The 17,663-nt window shown below is 45.1% G+C and overlaps 13 non-coding genes across 13 annotated transcripts; all 13 read left to right on the top strand.

The window, feature by feature from the left end:
• Positions 1-774: 774 nt before the first annotated feature.
• On the top strand, positions 775-966 carry LOC141231786 (U2 spliceosomal RNA). Its single transcript, XR_012298095.1, has one exon. It is a non-coding gene; the product is annotated as a U2 spliceosomal RNA (small nuclear RNA).
• A 1,115-nt stretch (positions 967-2,081) lies between these two features.
• On the top strand, positions 2,082-2,272 carry LOC141231780 (U2 spliceosomal RNA). Its single transcript, XR_012298089.1, has one exon. It is a non-coding gene; the product is annotated as a U2 spliceosomal RNA (small nuclear RNA).
• Positions 2,273-3,387: 1,115 nt separating this feature from the next.
• Positions 3,388-3,578, top strand: LOC141232072 (U2 spliceosomal RNA). Its single transcript, XR_012298338.1, has one exon. It is a non-coding gene; the product is annotated as a U2 spliceosomal RNA (small nuclear RNA).
• A 1,113-nt stretch (positions 3,579-4,691) lies between these two features.
• LOC141231785 (U2 spliceosomal RNA) lies at positions 4,692-4,883 on the top strand. Its single transcript, XR_012298094.1, has one exon. It is a non-coding gene; the product is annotated as a U2 spliceosomal RNA (small nuclear RNA).
• Positions 4,884-5,998: 1,115 nt separating this feature from the next.
• LOC141231779 (U2 spliceosomal RNA) lies at positions 5,999-6,189 on the top strand. Its single transcript, XR_012298088.1, has one exon. It is a non-coding gene; the product is annotated as a U2 spliceosomal RNA (small nuclear RNA).
• A 1,115-nt stretch (positions 6,190-7,304) lies between these two features.
• Positions 7,305-7,495, top strand: LOC141232071 (U2 spliceosomal RNA). The gene has a single exon (XR_012298337.1). It is a non-coding gene; the product is annotated as a U2 spliceosomal RNA (small nuclear RNA).
• A 1,113-nt stretch (positions 7,496-8,608) lies between these two features.
• LOC141231784 (U2 spliceosomal RNA) lies at positions 8,609-8,800 on the top strand. Its single transcript, XR_012298093.1, has one exon. It is a non-coding gene; the product is annotated as a U2 spliceosomal RNA (small nuclear RNA).
• Positions 8,801-9,915: 1,115 nt separating this feature from the next.
• On the top strand, positions 9,916-10,106 carry LOC141231778 (U2 spliceosomal RNA). The gene has a single exon (XR_012298087.1). It is a non-coding gene; the product is annotated as a U2 spliceosomal RNA (small nuclear RNA).
• A 1,112-nt stretch (positions 10,107-11,218) lies between these two features.
• Positions 11,219-11,409, top strand: LOC141232070 (U2 spliceosomal RNA). Its single transcript, XR_012298336.1, has one exon. It is a non-coding gene; the product is annotated as a U2 spliceosomal RNA (small nuclear RNA).
• Positions 11,410-12,524: 1,115 nt separating this feature from the next.
• Positions 12,525-12,715, top strand: LOC141232069 (U2 spliceosomal RNA). Its single transcript, XR_012298335.1, has one exon. It is a non-coding gene; the product is annotated as a U2 spliceosomal RNA (small nuclear RNA).
• A 1,115-nt stretch (positions 12,716-13,830) lies between these two features.
• Positions 13,831-14,021, top strand: LOC141232067 (U2 spliceosomal RNA). Its single transcript, XR_012298333.1, has one exon. It is a non-coding gene; the product is annotated as a U2 spliceosomal RNA (small nuclear RNA).
• Positions 14,022-15,136: 1,115 nt separating this feature from the next.
• On the top strand, positions 15,137-15,327 carry LOC141232066 (U2 spliceosomal RNA). Its single transcript, XR_012298332.1, has one exon. It is a non-coding gene; the product is annotated as a U2 spliceosomal RNA (small nuclear RNA).
• A 1,115-nt stretch (positions 15,328-16,442) lies between these two features.
• Positions 16,443-16,634, top strand: LOC141231782 (U2 spliceosomal RNA). Its single transcript, XR_012298091.1, has one exon. It is a non-coding gene; the product is annotated as a U2 spliceosomal RNA (small nuclear RNA).
• The last annotated feature ends 1,029 nt before the right edge of the window (positions 16,635-17,663 follow it).

Genomic DNA, 17,663 nt, shown 5'->3' with positions numbered 1-17,663 from the left:
TATATTGTTGCACACACACCATCTATTTAGCAAATGCCCTTGTTATCAACAGCAGCCTTTTAAACTCACCTGAGCTAACAGGTATGTGCGCTGGTTACTCTGCTGCGCTTAAAATTTCTTTTTTGGTTTGCTACAATGCCTTTTCTGAAACGTTGTCTCCTTCTGCTGGAACATTGACTTCTTTCATTTAATGCCTGCAGACTATAAAAGAGAACCCAACCCAAAAAGTTTGGTTGATTAGTCTGTGGCATTCTGTTAAACTGTTGCTTATGGCGGTCTCTGTGAGCTTCTCAGCGACATTCAGCCAGCCAGGTATCCTGCCTGCAGTAGATGGAATGTGGCAATGGAACGCTGGCTGCGCGTGTCATAATAGGCTCTGAGCCTTTATATACCTGTGCACAGCAGCAGCCACCTTCAGTCTGCTGCTGGACAGCCAGCAGCAGCAGCAGCAGGAGAGGTATGTAATCAGGAGCCCTCCTGCTAAGGGTAGACAGCTGCTCGTTCCACCCCACCCCCCGCCTTAATTGGTTCTCCTCCCTTCCAACGGTGTTGAGGCGGGTGGGAACAGCAGGGGGTGAAGGTGCTGTGTTTAAAGAGGTGGAGTTATGCAGATCTAAAACGCGTGGATTGCAGCAGCAGCAAGCCGAAAAGTGCAGGCATGTAAGGGATCTAGAGGTTGACAACATGTCTTCTTAACGGGAGTCCAGGAGCTCATCTCCACAAATGGACTTTTCAGGATCCTTGGGTGGCTCCGTAGTTTGAAACCAATTCTGGTTATCGTTCTCGGCCTTTTGGCTAAGATCAAGTGTAGTATCTGTTCTTATCAGTTTAATATCTGATACGTCCCCTATCTGGGGACCATATATTAAATGGATTTTTAGAACAGGGAGATGGAAAAAGAGCTTGCTCTGTCCACTCCACGCATTGACCTGGTATTGCAGTATCTCCAGGACCGGTGCACCCCTTCTTTAATGCAGTTTCTAAAATCAGAAAGAATTGAATTCAATGTTTTTTGTTCATTTTGCTTGTTTGTCGGATTTTGGGATGGACTCTTTGGCTTTGCTTTTCTTCTCCTCATTGGATTTTTCATGTTCAAAGTTGCAGAAGCCAGATTACAAGCTCATTTTGGTTCAACTTCAGCAACTGTGCATTGCATTGCCATGTAATGTGATGCAATGCTATCTTTCTAGCTCTCCCTTTTTACTTCCTTTTGGATAAACAGACATATTAGGCAAGCATTTTGGAGCTTTCACCTAAATAACTACAGGTGGTGAGATAAGCTGCACAATATAATTGACCTTTCAGTATATTGTTGCACACACACCATCTATTTAGCAAATGCCCTTGTTATCAACAGCAGCCTTTTAAACTCACCTGAGCTAACAGGTATGTGCGCTGGTTACTCTGCTGCGCTTAAAATTTCTTTTTTGGTTTGCTACAATGCCTTTTCTGAAACGTTGTCTCCTTCTGCTGGAACACTGACTTCTTTCATTTAATGCCTGCAGACTATAAAAGAGAACCCAACCCAAAAAGTTTGGTTGATTAGTCTGTGGCATTCTGTTAAACTGTTGCTTATGGCGGTCTCTGTGAGCTTCTCAGCGACATTCAGCCAGCCAGGTATCCTGCCTGCAGTAGATGGAATGTGGCAATGGAACGCTGGCTGCGCGTGTCATAATAGGCTCTGAGCCTTTATATACCTGTGCACAGCAGCAGCCACCTTCAGTCTGCTGCTGGACAGCCAGCAGCAGCAGCAGCAGGAGAGGTATGTAATCAGGAGCCCTCCTGCTAAGGGTAGACAGCTGCTCGTTCCACCCCACCCCCCGCCTTAATTGGTTCTCCTCCCTTCCAACGGTGTTGAGGCGGGTGGAAACAGCAGGGGGTGAAGGTGCTGTGTTTAAAGAGGTCGAGTTATGCAGATCTAAAATGCGTGGATTGCAGCAGCAGCAAGCCGAAAAGTGCAGGCATGTAAGGGATCTAGAGGTTGACAACATGTCTTCTTAACGGGAGTCCAGGAGCTCATCTCCACAAATGGACTTTTCAGGATCCTTGGGTGGCTCCGTAGTTTGAAACCAATTCTGGTTATCGCTCCTCGGCCTTTTGGCTAAGATCAAGTGTAGTATCTGTTCTTATCAGTTTAATATCTGATACGTCCCCTATCTGGGGACCATATATTAAATGGATTTTTAGAACAGGGAGATGGAAAAAGAGCTTGCTCTGTCCACTCCACGCATTGACCTGGTATTGCAGTATCTCCAGGACCGGTGCACCCCTTCTTTAATGCAGTTTCTAAAATCAGAAAGAATTGAATTCAATGTTTTTTGTTCATTTTGCTTGTTTGTCGGATTTTGGGATGGACTCTTTGGCTTTGCTTTTCTTCTCCTCATTGGATTTTTCATGTTCAAAGTTGCAGAAGCCAGATTACAAGCTCATTTTGGTTCAACTTCAGCAACTGTGCATTGCATTGCCATGTAATGTGATGCAATGCTATCTTTCTAGCTCTCCCTTTTTACTTCCTTTTGGATAAACAGACATATTAGGCAAGCATTTTGGAGCTTTCACCTAAATAACTACAGGTGGTGAGATAAGCTGCACAATATAATTGACCTTTCAGTATATTGTTGCACACACACCATCTATTTAGCAAATGCCCTTGTTATCAACAGCAGCCTTTTAAACTCACCTGAGCTAACAGGTATGTGCGCTGGTTACTCTGCTGCGCTTAAAATTTCTTTTTTGGTTTGCTACAATGCCTTTTCTGAAACGTTGTCTCCTTCTGCTGGAACACTGACTTCTTTCATTTAATGCCTGCAGACTATAAAAGAGAACCCAACCCAAAAAGTTTGGTTGATTAGTCTGTGGCATTCTGTTAAACTGTTGCTTATGGCGGTCTCTGTGAGCTTCTCAGCGACATTCAGCCAGCCAGGTATCCTGCCTGCAGTAGATGGAATGTGGCAATGGAACGCTGGCTGCGCGTGTCATAATAGGCTCTGAGCCTTTATATACCTGTGCACAGCAGCAGCCACCTTCAGTCTGCTGCTGGACAGCCAGCAGCAGCAGCAGCAGGAGAGGTATGTAATCAGGAGCCCTCCTGCTAAGGGTAGACAGCTGCTCGTTCCACCCCACCCCCCGCCTTTATTGGTTCTCCTCCCTTCCAACGGTGTTGAGGCGGGTGGGAACAGCAGGGGGTGAAGGTGCTGTGTTTAAAGAGGTGGAGTTATGCAGATCTAAAACGCGTGGATTGCAGCAGTAGCAAGCCGAAAAGTGCAGGCATGTAAGGGATCTAGAGGTTGACAACATGTCTTCTTAACGGGAGTCCAGGAGCTCATCTCCACAAATGGACTTTTCAGGATCCTTGGGTGGCTCCGTAGTTTGAAACCAATTCTGGTTATCGCTTCTCGGCCTTTTGGCTAAGATCAAGTGTAGTATCTGTTCTTATCAGTTTAATATCTGATACGTCCCCTATCTGGGGACCATATATTAAATGGATTTTTAGAACAGGGAGATGGAAAAAGAGCTTGCTCTGTCCACTCCACGCATTGACCTGGTATTGCAGTATCTCCAGGACCGGTGCACCCCTTCTTTAATGCAGTTTCTAAAATCAGAAAGAATTGAATTCAATGTTTTTTGTTCATTTTGCTTGTTTGTCGGATTTTGGGATGGACTCTTTGGCTTTGCTTTTCTTCTCCTCATTGGATTTTTCATGTTCAAAGTTGCAGAAGCCAGATTACAAGCTCATTTTGGTTCAACTTCAGCAACTGTGCATTGCATTGCCATGTAATGTGATGCAATGCTATCTTTCTAGCTCTCCCTTTTTACTTCCTTTTGGATAAACAGACATATTAGGCAAGCATTTTGGAGCTTTCACCTAAATAACTACAGGTGGTGAGATAAGCTGCACAATATAATTGACCTTTCAGTATATTGTTGCACACACACCATCTATTTAGCAAATGCCCTTGTTATCAACAGCAGCCTTTTAAACTCACCTGAGCTAACAGGTATGTGCGCTGGTTACTCTGCTGCGCTTAAAATTTCTTTTTTGGTTTGCTACAATGCCTTTTCTGAAACGTTGTCTCCTTCTGCTGGAACATTGACTTCTTTCATTTAATGCCTGCAGACTATAAAAGAGAACCCAACCCAAAAAGTTTGGTTGATTAGTCTGTGGCATTCTGTTAAACTGTTGCTTATGGCGGTCTCTGTGAGCTTCTCAGCGACATTCAGCCAGCCAGGTATCCTGCCTGCAGTAGATGGAATGTGGCAATGGAACGCTGGCTGCGCGTGTCATAATAGGCTCTGAGCCTTTATATACCTGTGCACAGCAGCAGCCACCTTCAGTCTGCTGCTGGACAGCCAGCAGCAGCAGCAGCAGGAGAGGTATGTAATCAGGAGCCCTCCTGCTAAGGGTAGACAGCTGCTCGTTCCACCCCACCCCCCGCCTTAATTGGTTCTCCTCCCTTCCAACGGTGTTGAGGCGGGTGGGAACAGCAGGGGGTGAAGGTGCTGTGTTTAAAGAGGTGGAGTTATGCAGATCTAAAACGCGTGGATTGCAGCAGCAGCAAGCCGAAAAGTGCAGGCATGTAAGGGATCTAGAGGTTGACAACATGTCTTCTTAACGGGAGTCCAGGAGCTCATCTCCACAAATGGACTTTTCAGGATCCTTGGGTGGCTCCGTAGTTTGAAACCAATTCTGGTTATCGTTCTCGGCCTTTTGGCTAAGATCAAGTGTAGTATCTGTTCTTATCAGTTTAATATCTGATACGTCCCCTATCTGGGGACCATATATTAAATGGATTTTTAGAACAGGGAGATGGAAAAAGAGCTTGCTCTGTCCACTCCACGCATTGACCTGGTATTGCAGTATCTCCAGGACCGGTGCACCCCTTCTTTAATGCAGTTTCTAAAATCAGAAAGAATTGAATTCAATGTTTTTTGTTCATTTTGCTTGTTTGTCGGATTTTGGGATGGACTCTTTGGCTTTGCTTTTCTTCTCCTCATTGGATTTTTCATGTTCAAAGTTGCAGAAGCCAGATTACAAGCTCATTTTGGTTCAACTTCAGCAACTGTGCATTGCATTGCCATGTAATGTGATGCAATGCTATCTTTCTAGCTCTCCCTTTTTACTTCCTTTTGGATAAACAGACATATTAGGCAAGCATTTTGGAGCTTTCACCTAAATAACTACAGGTGGTGAGATAAGCTGCACAATATAATTGACCTTTCAGTATATTGTTGCACACACACCATCTATTTAGCAAATGCCCTTGTTATCAACAGCAGCCTTTTAAACTCACCTGAGCTAACAGGTATGTGCGCTGGTTACTCTGCTGCGCTTAAAATTTCTTTTTTGGTTTGCTACAATGCCTTTTCTGAAACGTTGTCTCCTTCTGCTGGAACACTGACTTCTTTCATTTAATGCCTGCAGACTATAAAAGAGAACCCAACCCAAAAAGTTTGGTTGATTAGTCTGTGGCATTCTGTTAAACTGTTGCTTATGGCGGTCTCTGTGAGCTTCTCAGCGACATTCAGCCAGCCAGGTATCCTGCCTGCAGTAGATGGAATGTGGCAATGGAACGCTGGCTGCGCGTGTCATAATAGGCTCTGAGCCTTTATATACCTGTGCACAGCAGCAGCCACCTTCAGTCTGCTGCTGGACAGCCAGCAGCAGCAGCAGCAGGAGAGGTATGTAATCAGGAGCCCTCCTGCTAAGGGTAGACAGCTGCTCGTTCCACCCCACCCCCCGCCTTAATTGGTTCTCCTCCCTTCCAACGGTGTTGAGGCGGGTGGAAACAGCAGGGGGTGAAGGTGCTGTGTTTAAAGAGGTCGAGTTATGCAGATCTAAAATGCGTGGATTGCAGCAGCAGCAAGCCGAAAAGTGCAGGCATGTAAGGGATCTAGAGGTTGACAACATGTCTTCTTAACGGGAGTCCAGGAGCTCATCTCCACAAATGGACTTTTCAGGATCCTTGGGTGGCTCCGTAGTTTGAAACCAATTCTGGTTATCGCTCCTCGGCCTTTTGGCTAAGATCAAGTGTAGTATCTGTTCTTATCAGTTTAATATCTGATACGTCCCCTATCTGGGGACCATATATTAAATGGATTTTTAGAACAGGGAGATGGAAAAAGAGCTTGCTCTGTCCACTCCACGCATTGACCTGGTATTGCAGTATCTCCAGGACCGGTGCACCCCTTCTTTAATGCAGTTTCTAAAATCAGAAAGAATTGAATTCAATGTTTTTTGTTCATTTTGCTTGTTTGTCGGATTTTGGGATGGACTCTTTGGCTTTGCTTTTCTTCTCCTCATTGGATTTTTCATGTTCAAAGTTGCAGAAGCCAGATTACAAGCTCATTTTGGTTCAACTTCAGCAACTGTGCATTGCATTGCCATGTAATGTGATGCAATGCTATCTTTCTAGCTCTCCCTTTTTACTTCCTTTTGGATAAACAGACATATTAGGCAAGCATTTTGGAGCTTTCACCTAAATAACTACAGGTGGTGAGATAAGCTGCACAATATAATTGACCTTTCAGTATATTGTTGCACACACACCATCTATTTAGCAAATGCCCTTGTTATCAACAGCAGCCTTTTAAACTCACCTGAGCTAACAGGTATGTGCGCTGGTTACTCTGCTGCGCTTAAAATTTCTTTTTTGGTTTGCTACAATGCCTTTTCTGAAACGTTGTCTCCTTCTGCTGGAACACTGACTTCTTTCATTTAATGCCTGCAGACTATAAAAGAGAACCCAACCCAAAAAGTTTGGTTGATTAGTCTGTGGCATTCTGTTAAACTGTTGCTTATGGCGGTCTCTGTGAGCTTCTCAGCGACATTCAGCCAGCCAGGTATCCTGCCTGCAGTAGATGGAATGTGGCAATGGAACGCTGGCTGCGCGTGTCATAATAGGCTCTGAGCCTTTATATACCTGTGCACAGCAGCAGCCACCTTCAGTCTGCTGCTGGACAGCCAGCAGCAGCAGCAGCAGGAGAGGTATGTAATCAGGAGCCCTCCTGCTAAGGGTAGACAGCTGCTCGTTCCACCCCACCCCCCGCCTTTATTGGTTCTCCTCCCTTCCAACGGTGTTGAGGCGGGTGGGAACAGCAGGGGGTGAAGGTGCTGTGTTTAAAGAGGTGGAGTTATGCAGATCTAAAACGCGTGGATTGCAGCAGTAGCAAGCCGAAAAGTGCAGGCATGTAAGGGATCTAGAGGTTGACAACATGTCTTCTTAACGGGAGTCCAGGAGCTCATCTCCACAAATGGACTTTTCAGGATCCTTGGGTGGCTCCGTAGTTTGAAACCAATTCTGGTTATCGCTTCTCGGCCTTTTGGCTAAGATCAAGTGTAGTATCTGTTCTTATCAGTTTAATATCTGATACGTCCCCTATCTGGGGACCATATATTAAATGGATTTTTAGAACAGGGAGATGGAAAAAGAGCTTGCTCTGTCCACTCCACGCATTGACCTGGTATTGCAGTATCTCCAGGACCGGTGCACCCCTTCTTTAATGCAGTTTCTAAAATCAGAAAGAATTGAATTCAATGTTTTTTGTTCATTTTGCTTGTTTGTCGGATTTTGGGATGGACTCTTTGGCTTTGCTTTTCTTCTCCTCATTGGATTTTTCATGTTCAAAGTTGCAGAAGCCAGATTACAAGCTCATTTTGGTTCAACTTCAGCAACTGTGCATTGCATTGCCATGTAATGTGATGCAATGCTATCTTTCTAGCTCTCCCTTTTTACTTCCTTTTGGATAAACAGACATATTAGGCAAGCATTTTGGAGCTTTCACCTAAATAACTACAGGTGGTGAGATAAGCTGCACAATATAATTGACCTTTCAGTATATTGTTGCACACACACCATCTATTTAGCAAATGCCCTTGTTATCAACAGCAGCCTTTTAAACTCACCTGAGCTAACAGGTATGTGCGCTGGTTACTCTGCTGCGCTTAAAATTTCTTTTTTGGTTTGCTACAATGCCTTTTCTGAAACGTTGTCTCCTTCTGCTGGAACATTGACTTCTTTCATTTAATGCCTGCAGACTATAAAAGAGAACCCAACCCAAAAAGTTTGGTTGATTAGTCTGTGGCATTCTGTTAAACTGTTGCTTATGGCGGTCTCTGTGAGCTTCTCAGCGACATTCAGCCAGCCAGGTATCCTGCCTGCAGTAGATGGAATGTGGCAATGGAACGCTGGCTGCGCGTGTCATAATAGGCTCTGAGCCTTTATATACCTGTGCACAGCAGCAGCCACCTTCAGTCTGCTGCTGGACAGCCAGCAGCAGCAGCAGCAGGAGAGGTATGTAATCAGGAGCCCTCCTGCTAAGGGTAGACAGCTGCTCGTTCCACCCCACCCCCCGCCTTAATTGGTTCTCCTCCCTTCCAACGGTGTTGAGGCGGGTGGGAACAGCAGGGGGTGAAGGTGCTGTGTTTAAAGAGGTGGAGTTATGCAGATCTAAAACGCGTGGATTGCAGCAGCAGCAAGCCGAAAAGTGCAGGCATGTAAGGGATCTAGAGGTTGACAACATGTCTTCTTAACGGGAGTCCAGGAGCTCATCTCCACAAATGGACTTTTCAGGATCCTTGGGTGGCTCCGTAGTTTGAAACCAATTCTGGTTATCGTTCTCGGCCTTTTGGCTAAGATCAAGTGTAGTATCTGTTCTTATCAGTTTAATATCTGATACGTCCCCTATCTGGGGACCATATATTAAATGGATTTTTAGAACAGGGAGATGGAAAAAGAGCTTGCTCTGTCCACTCCACGCATTGACCTGGTATTGCAGTATCTCCAGGACCGGTGCACCCCTTCTTTAATGCAGTTTCTAAAATCAGAAAGAATTGAATTCAATGTTTTTTGTTCATTTTGCTTGTTTGTCGGATTTTGGGATGGACTCTTTGGCTTTGCTTTTCTTCTCCTCATTGGATTTTTCATGTTCAAAGTTGCAGAAGCCAGATTACAAGCTCATTTTGGTTCAACTTCAGCAACTGTGCATTGCATTGCCATGTAATGTGATGCAATGCTATCTTTCTAGCTCTCCCTTTTTACTTCCTTTTGGATAAACAGACATATTAGGCAAGCATTTTGGAGCTTTCACCTAAATAACTACAGGTGGTGAGATAAGCTGCACAATATAATTGACCTTTCAGTATATTGTTGCGCACACACCATCTATTTAGCAAATGCCCTTGTTATCAACAGCAGCCTTTTAAACTCACCTGAGCTAACAGGTATGTGCGCTGGTTACTCTGCTGCGCTTAAAATTTCTTTTTTGGTTTGCTACAATGCCTTTTCTGAAACGTTGTCTCCTTCTGCTGGAACACTGACTTCTTTCATTTAATGCCTGCAGACTATAAAAGAGAACCCAACCCAAAAAGTTTGGTTGATTAGTCTGTGGCATTCTGTTAAACTGTTGCTTATGGCGGTCTCTGTGAGCTTCTCAGCGACATTCAGCCAGCCAGGTATCCTGCCTGCAGTAGATGGAATGTGGCAATGGAACGCTGGCTGCGCGTGTCATAATAGGCTCTGAGCCTTTATATACCTGTGCACAGCAGCAGCCACCTTCAGTCTGCTGCTGGACAGCCAGCAGCAGCAGCAGCAGGAGAGGTATGTAATCAGGAGCCCTCCTGCTAAGGGTAGACAGCTGCTCGTTCCACCCCACCCCCCGCCTTAATTGGTTCTCCTCCCTTCCAACGGTGTTGAGGCGGGTGGAAACAGCAGGGGGTGAAGGTGCTGTGTTTAAAGAGGTCGAGTTATGCAGATCTAAAATGCGTGGATTGCAGCAGCAGCAAGCCGAAAAGTGCAGGCATGTAAGGGATCTAGAGGTTGACAACATGTCTTCTTAACGGGAGTCCAGGAGCTCATCTCCACAAATGGACTTTTCAGGATCCTTGGGTGGCTCCGTAGTTTGAAACCAATTCTGGTTATCGCTCCTCGGCCTTTTGGCTAAGATCAAGTGTAGTATCTGTTCTTATCAGTTTAATATCTGATACGTCCCCTATCTGGGGACCATATATTAAATGGATTTTTAGAACAGGGAGATGGAAAAAGAGCTTGCTCTGTCCACTCCACGCATTGACCTGGTATTGCAGTATCTCCAGGACCGGTGCACCCCTTCTTTAATGCAGTTTCTAAAATCAGAAAGAATTGAATTCAATGTTTTTTGTTCATTTTGCTTGTTTGTCGGATTTTGGGATGGACTCTTTGGCTTTGCTTTTCTTCTCCTCATTGGATTTTTCATGTTCAAAGTTGCAGAAGCCAGATTACAAGCTCATTTTGGTTCAACTTCAGCAACTGTGCATTGCATTGCCATGTAATGTGATGCAATGCTATCTTTCTAGCTCTCCCTTTTTACTTCCTTTTGGATAAACAGACATATTAGGCAAGCATTTTGGAGCTTTCACCTAAATAACTACAGGTGGTGAGATAAGCTGCACAATATAATTGACCTTTCAGTATATTGTTGCACACACACCATCTATTTAGCAAATGCCCTTGTTATCAACAGCAGCCTTTTAAACTCACCTGAGCTAACAGGTATGTGCGCTGGTTACTCTGCTGCGCTTAAAATTTCTTTTTTGGTTTGCTACAATGCCTTTTCTGAAACGTTGTCTCCTTCTGCTGGAACACTGACTTCTTTCATTTAATGCCTGCAGACTATAAAAGAGAACCCAACCCAAAAAGTTTGGTTGATTAGTCTGTGGCATTCTGTTAAACTGTTGCTTATGGCGGTCTCTGTGAGCTTCTCAGCGACATTCAGCCAGCCAGGTATCCTGCCTGCAGTAGATGGAATGTGGCAATGGAACGCTGGCTGCGCGTGTCATAATAGGCTCTGAGCCTTTATATACCTGTGCACAGCAGCAGCCACCTTCAGTCTGCTGCTGGACAGCCAGCAGCAGCAGCAGGAGAGGTATGTAATCAGGAGCCCTCCTGCTAAGGGTAGACAGCTGCTCGTTCCACCCCACCCCCCGCCTTAATTGGTTCTCCTCCCTTCCAACGGTGTTGAGGCGGGTGGGAACAGCAGGGGGTGAAGGTGCTGTGTTTAAAGAGGTGGAGTTATGCAGATCTAAAACGCGTGGATTGCAGCAGCAGCAAGCCGAAAAGTGCAGGCATGTAAGGGATCTAGAGGTTGACAACATGTCTTCTTAACGGGAGTCCAGGAGCTCATCTCCACAAATGGACTTTTCAGGATCCTTGGGTGGCTCCGTAGTTTGAAACCAATTCTGGTTATCGCTTCTCGGCCTTTTGGCTAAGATCAAGTGTAGTATCTGTTCTTATCAGTTTAATATCTGATACGTCCCCTATCTGGGGACCATATATTAAATGGATTTTTAGAACAGGGAGATGGAAAAAGAGCTTGCTCTGTCCACTCCACGCATTGACCTGGTATTGCAGTATCTCCAGGACCGGTGCACCCCTTCTTTAATGCAGTTTCTAAAATCAGAAAGAATTGAATTCAATGTTTTTTGTTCATTTTGCTTGTTTGTCGGATTTTGGGATGGACTCTTTGGCTTTGCTTTTCTTCTCCTCATTGGATTTTTCATGTTCAAAGTTGCAGAAGCCAGATTACAAGCTCATTTTGGTTCAACTTCAGCAACTGTGCATTGCATTGCCATGTAATGTGATGCAATGCTATCTTTCTAGCTCTCCCTTTTTACTTCCTTTTGGATAAACAGACATATTAGGCAAGCATTTTGGAGCTTTCACCTAAATAACTACAGGTGGTGAGATAAGCTGCACAATATAATTGACCTTTCAGTATATTGTTGCACACACACCATCTATTTAGCAAATGCCCTTGTTATCAACAGCAGCCTTTTAAACTCACCTGAGCTAACAGGTATGTGCGCTGGTTACTCTGCTGCGCTTAAAATTTCTTTTTTGGTTTGCTACAATGCCTTTTCTGAAACGTTGTCTCCTTCTGCTGGAACACTGACTTCTTTCATTTAATGCCTGCAGACTATAAAAGAGAACCCAACCCAAAAAGTTTGGTTGATTAGTCTGTGGCATTCTGTTAAACTGTTGCTTATGGCGGTCTCTGTGAGCTTCTCAGCGACATTCAGCCAGCCAGGTATCCTGCCTGCAGTAGATGGAATGTGGCAATGGAACGCTGGCTGCGCGTGTCATAATAGGCTCTGAGCCTTTATATACCTGTGCACAGCAGCAGCCACCTTCAGTCTGCTGCTGGACAGCCAGCAGCAGCAGCAGCAGGAGAGGTATGTAATCAGGAGCCCTCCTGCTAAGGGTAGACAGCTGCTCGTTCCACCCCACCCCCCGCCTTAATTGGTTCTCCTCCCTTCCAACGGTGTTGAGGCGGGTGGGAACAGCAGGGGGTGAAGGTGCTGTGTTTAAAGAGGTGGAGTTATGCAGATCTAAAACGCGTGGATTGCAGCAGCAGCAAGCCGAAAAGTGCAGGCATGTAAGGGATCTAGAGGTTGACAACATGTCTTCTTAACGGGAGTCCAGGAGCTCATCTCCACAAATGGACTTTTCAGGATCCTTGGGTGGCTCCGTAGTTTGAAACCAATTCTGGTTATCGCTTCTCGGCCTTTTGGCTAAGATCAAGTGTAGTATCTGTTCTTATCAGTTTAATATCTGATACGTCCCCTATCTGGGGACCATATATTAAATGGATTTTTAGAACAGGGAGATGGAAAAAGAGCTTGCTCTGTCCACTCCACGCATTGACCTGGTATTGCAGTATCTCCAGGACCGGTGCACCCCTTCTTTAATGCAGTTTCTAAAATCAGAAAGAATTGAATTCAATGTTTTTTGTTCATTTTGCTTGTTTGTCGGATTTTGGGATGGACTCTTTGGCTTTGCTTTTCTTCTCCTCATTGGATTTTTCATGTTCAAAGTTGCAGAAGCCAGATTACAAGCTCATTTTGGTTCAACTTCAGCAACTGTGCATTGCATTGCCATGTAATGTGATGCAATGCTATCTTTCTAGCTCTCCCTTTTTACTTCCTTTTGGATAAACAGACATATTAGGCAAGCATTTTGGAGCTTTCACCTAAATAACTACAGGTGGTGAGATAAGCTGCACAATATAATTGACCTTTCAGTATATTGTTGCACACACACCATCTATTTAGCAAATGCCCTTGTTATCAACAGCAGCCTTTTAAACTCACCTGAGCTAACAGGTATGTGCGCTGGTTACTCTGCTGCGCTTAAAATTTCTTTTTTGGTTTGCTACAATGCCTTTTCTGAAACGTTGTCTCCTTCTGCTGGAACACTGACTTCTTTCATTTAATGCCTGCAGACTATAAAAGAGAACCCAACCCAAAAAGTTTGGTTGATTAGTCTGTGGCATTCTGTTAAACTGTTGCTTATGGCGGTCTCTGTGAGCTTCTCAGCGACATTCAGCCAGCCAGGTATCCTGCCTGCAGTAGATGGAATGTGGCAATGGAACGCTGGCTGCGCGTGTCATAATAGGCTCTGAGCCTTTATATACCTGTGCACAGCAGCAGCCACCTTCAGTCTGCTGCTGGACAGCCAGCAGCAGCAGCAGCAGGAGAGGTATGTAATCAGGAGCCCTCCTGCTAAGGGTAGACAGCTGCTCGTTCCACCCCACCCCCCGCCTTAATTGGTTCTCCTCCCTTCCAACGGTGTTGAGGCGGGTGGGAACAGCAGGGGGTGAAGGTGCTGTGTTTAAAGAGGTGGAGTTATGCAGATCTAAAACGCGTGGATTGCAGCAGCAGCAAGCCGAAAAGTGCAGGCATGTAAGGGATCTAGAGGTTGACAACATGTCTTCTTAACGGGAGTCCAGGAGCTCATCTCCACAAATGGACTTTTCAGGATCCTTGGGTGGCTCCGTAGTTTGAAACCAATTCTGGTTATCGCTTCTCGGCCTTTTGGCTAAGATCAAGTGTAGTATCTGTTCTTATCAGTTTAATATCTGATACGTCCCCTATCTGGGGACCATATATTAAATGGATTTTTAGAACAGGGAGATGGAAAAAGAGCTTGCTCTGTCCACTCCACGCATTGACCTGGTATTGCAGTATCTCCAGGACCGGTGCACCCCTTCTTTAATGCAGTTTCTAAAATCAGAAAGAATTGAATTCAATGTTTTTTGTTCATTTTGCTTGTTTGTCGGATTTTGGGATGGACTCTTTGGCTTTGCTTTTCTTCTCCTCATTGGATTTTTCATGTTCAAAGTTGCAGAAGCCAGATTACAAGCTCATTTTGGTTCAACTTCAGCAACTGTGCATTGCATTGCCATGTAATGTGATGCAATGCTATCTTTCTAGCTCTCCCTTTTTACTTCCTTTTGGATAAACAGACATATTAGGCAAGCATTTTGGAGCTTTCACCTAAATAACTACAGGTGGTGAGATAAGCTGCACAATATAATTGACCTTTCAGTATATTGTTGCACACACACCATCTATTTAGCAAATGCCCTTGTTATCAACAGCAGCCTTTTAAACTCACCTGAGCTAACAGGTATGTGCGCTGGTTACTCTGCTGCGCTTAAAATTTCTTTTTTGGTTTGCTACAATGCCTTTTCTGAAACGTTGTCTCCTTCTGCTGGAACACTGACTTCTTTCATTTAATGCCTGCAGACTATAAAAGAGAACCCAACCCAAAAAGTTTGGTTGATTAGTCTGTGGCATTCTGTTAAACTGTTGCTTATGGCGGTCTCTGTGAGCTTCTCAGCGACATTCAGCCAGCCAGGTATCCTGCCTGCAGTAGATGGAATGTGGCAATGGAACGCTGGCTGCGCGTGTCATAATAGGCTCTGAGCCTTTATATACCTGTGCACAGCAGCAGCCACCTTCAGTCTGCTGCTGGACAGCCAGCAGCAGCAGCAGCAGGAGAGGTATGTAATCAGGAGCCCTCCTGCTAAGGGTAGACAGCTGCTCGTTCCACCCCACCCCCCGCCTTAATTGGTTCTCCTCCCTTCCAACGGTGTTGAGGCGGGTGGGAACAGCAGGGGGTGAAGGTGCTGTGTTTAAAGAGGTGGAGTTATGCAGATCTAAAACGCGTGGATTGCAGCAGCAGCAAGCCGAAAAGTGCAGGCATGTAAGGGATCTAGAGGTTGACAACATGTCTTCTTAACGGGAGTCCAGGAGCTCATCTCCACAAATGGACTTTTCAGGATCCTTGGGTGGCTCCGTAGTTTGAAACCAATTCTGGTTATCGCTTCTCGGCCTTTTGGCTAAGATCAAGTGTAGTATCTGTTCTTATCAGTTTAATATCTGATACGTCCCCTATCTGGGGACCATATATTAAATGGATTTTTAGAACAGGGAGATGGAAAAAGAGCTTGCTCTGTCCACTCCACGCATTGACCTGGTATTGCAGTATCTCCAGGACCGGTGCACCCCTTCTTTAATGCAGTTTCTAAAATCAGAAAGAATTGAATTCAATGTTTTTTGTTCATTTTGCTTGTTTGTCGGATTTTGGGATGGACTCTTTGGCTTTGCTTTTCTTCTCCTCATTGGATTTTTCATGTTCAAAGTTGCAGAAGCCAGATTACAAGCTCATTTTGGTTCAACTTCAGCAACTGTGCATTGCATTGCCATGTAATGTGATGCAATGCTATCTTTCTAGCTCTCCCTTTTTACTTCCTTTTGGATAAACAGACATATTAGGCAAGCATTTTGGAGCTTTCACCTAAATAACTACAGGTGGTGAGATAAGCTGCACAATATAATTGACCTTTCAGTATATTGTTGCACACACACCATCTATTTAGCAAATGCCCTTGTTATCAACAGCAGCCTTTTAAACTCACCTGAGCTAACAGGTATGTGCGCTGGTTACTCTGCTGCGCTTAAAATTTCTTTTTTGGTTTGCTACAATGCCTTTTCTGAAACGTTGTCTCCTTCTGCTGGAACACTGACTTCTTTCATTTAATGCCTGCAGACTATAAAAGAGAACCCAACCCAAAAAGTTTGGTTGATTAGTCTGTGGCATTCTGTTAAACTGTTGCTTATGGCGGTCTCTGTGAGCTTCTCAGCGACATTCAGCCAGCCAGGTATCCTGCCTGCAGTAGATGGAATGTGGCAATGGAACGCTGGCTGCGCGTGTCATAATAGGCTCTGAGCCTTTATATACCTGTGCACAGCAGCAGCCACCTTCAGTCTGCTGCTGGACAGCCAGCAGCAGCAGCAGCAGGAGAGGTATGTAATCAGGAGCCCTCCTGCTAAGGGTAGACAGCTGCTCGTTCCACCCCACCCCCCGCCTTAATTGGTTCTCCTCCCTTCCAACGGTGTTGAGGCGGGTGGGAACAGCAGGGGGTGAAGGTGCTGTGTTTAAAGAGGTGGAGTTATGCAGATCTAAAACGCGTGGATTGCAGCAGCAGCAAGCCGAAAAGTGCAGGCATGTAAGGGATCTAGAGGTTGACAACATGTCTTCTTAACGGGAGTCCAGGAGCTCATCTCCACAAATGGACTTTTCAGGATCCTTGGGTGGCTCCGTAGTTTGAAACCAATTCTGGTTATCGCTTCTCGGCCTTTTGGCTAAGATCAAGTGTAGTATCTGTTCTTATCAGTTTAATATCTGATACGTCCCCTATCTGGGGACCATATATTAAATGGATTTTTAGAACAGGGAGATGGAAAAAGAGCTTGCTCTGTCCACTCCACGCATTGACCTGGTATTGCAGTATCTCCAGGACCCCGTGCACCCCTTCTTTAATGCAGTTTCTAAAATCAGAAAGAATTGAATTCAATGTTTTTTGTTCATTTTGCTTGTTTGTCGGATTTTGGGATGGACTCTTTGGCTTTGCTTTTCTTCTCCTCATTGGATTTTTCATGTTCAAAGTTGCAGAAGCCAGATTACAAGCTCATTTTGGTTCAACTTCAGCAACTGTGCATTGCATTGCCATGTAATGTGATGCAATGCTATCTTTCTAGCTCTCCCTTTTTACTTCCTTTTGGATAAACAGACATATTAGGCAAGCATTTTGGAGCTTTCACCTAAATAACTACAGGTGGTGAGATAAGCTGCACAATATAATTGACCTTTCAGTATATTGTTGCACACACACCATCTATTTAGCAAATGCCCTTGTTATCAACAGCAGCCTTTTAAACTCACCTGAGCTAACAGGTATGTGCGCTGGTTACTCTGCTGCGCTTAAAATTTCTTTTTTGGTTTGCTACAATGCCTTTTCTGAAACGTTGTCTCCTTCTGCTGGAACACTGACTTCTTTCATTTAATGCCTGCAGACTATAAAAGAGAACCCAACCCAAAAAGTTTGGTTGATTAGTCTGTGGCATTCTGTTAAACTGTTGCTTATGGCGGTCTCTGTGAGCTTCTCAGCGACATTCAGCCAGCCAGGTATCCTGCCTGCAGTAGATGGAATGTGGCAATGGAACGCTGGCTGCGCGTGTCATAATAGGCTCTGAGCCTTTATATACCTGTGCACAGCAGCAGCCACCTTCAGTCTGCTGCTGGACAGCCAGCAGCAGCAGCAGCAGGAGAGGTATGTAATCAGGAGCCCTCCTGCTAAGGGTAGACAGCTGCTCGTTCCACCCCACCCCCCGCCTTAATTGGTTCTCCTCCCTTCCAACGGTGTTGAGGCGGGTGGGAACAGCAGGGGGTGAAGGTGCTGTGTTTAAAGAGGTGGAGTTATGCAGATCTAAAACGCGTGGATTGCAGCAGCAGCAAGCCGAAAAGTGCAGGCATGTAAGGGATCTAGAGGTTGACAACATGTCT

Source organism: Phyllobates terribilis, unplaced genomic scaffold, assembly GCF_046119375.1.
Source record: "Phyllobates terribilis strain yellow unplaced genomic scaffold, ASM4611937v1 Scaffold_538__1_contigs__length_1162401, whole genome shotgun sequence".
Classification (NCBI taxonomy): Eukaryota; Metazoa; Chordata; class Amphibia; order Anura; family Dendrobatidae; genus Phyllobates; species Phyllobates terribilis.
This window is presented reverse-complemented; position numbering and strand designations above follow the sequence as displayed.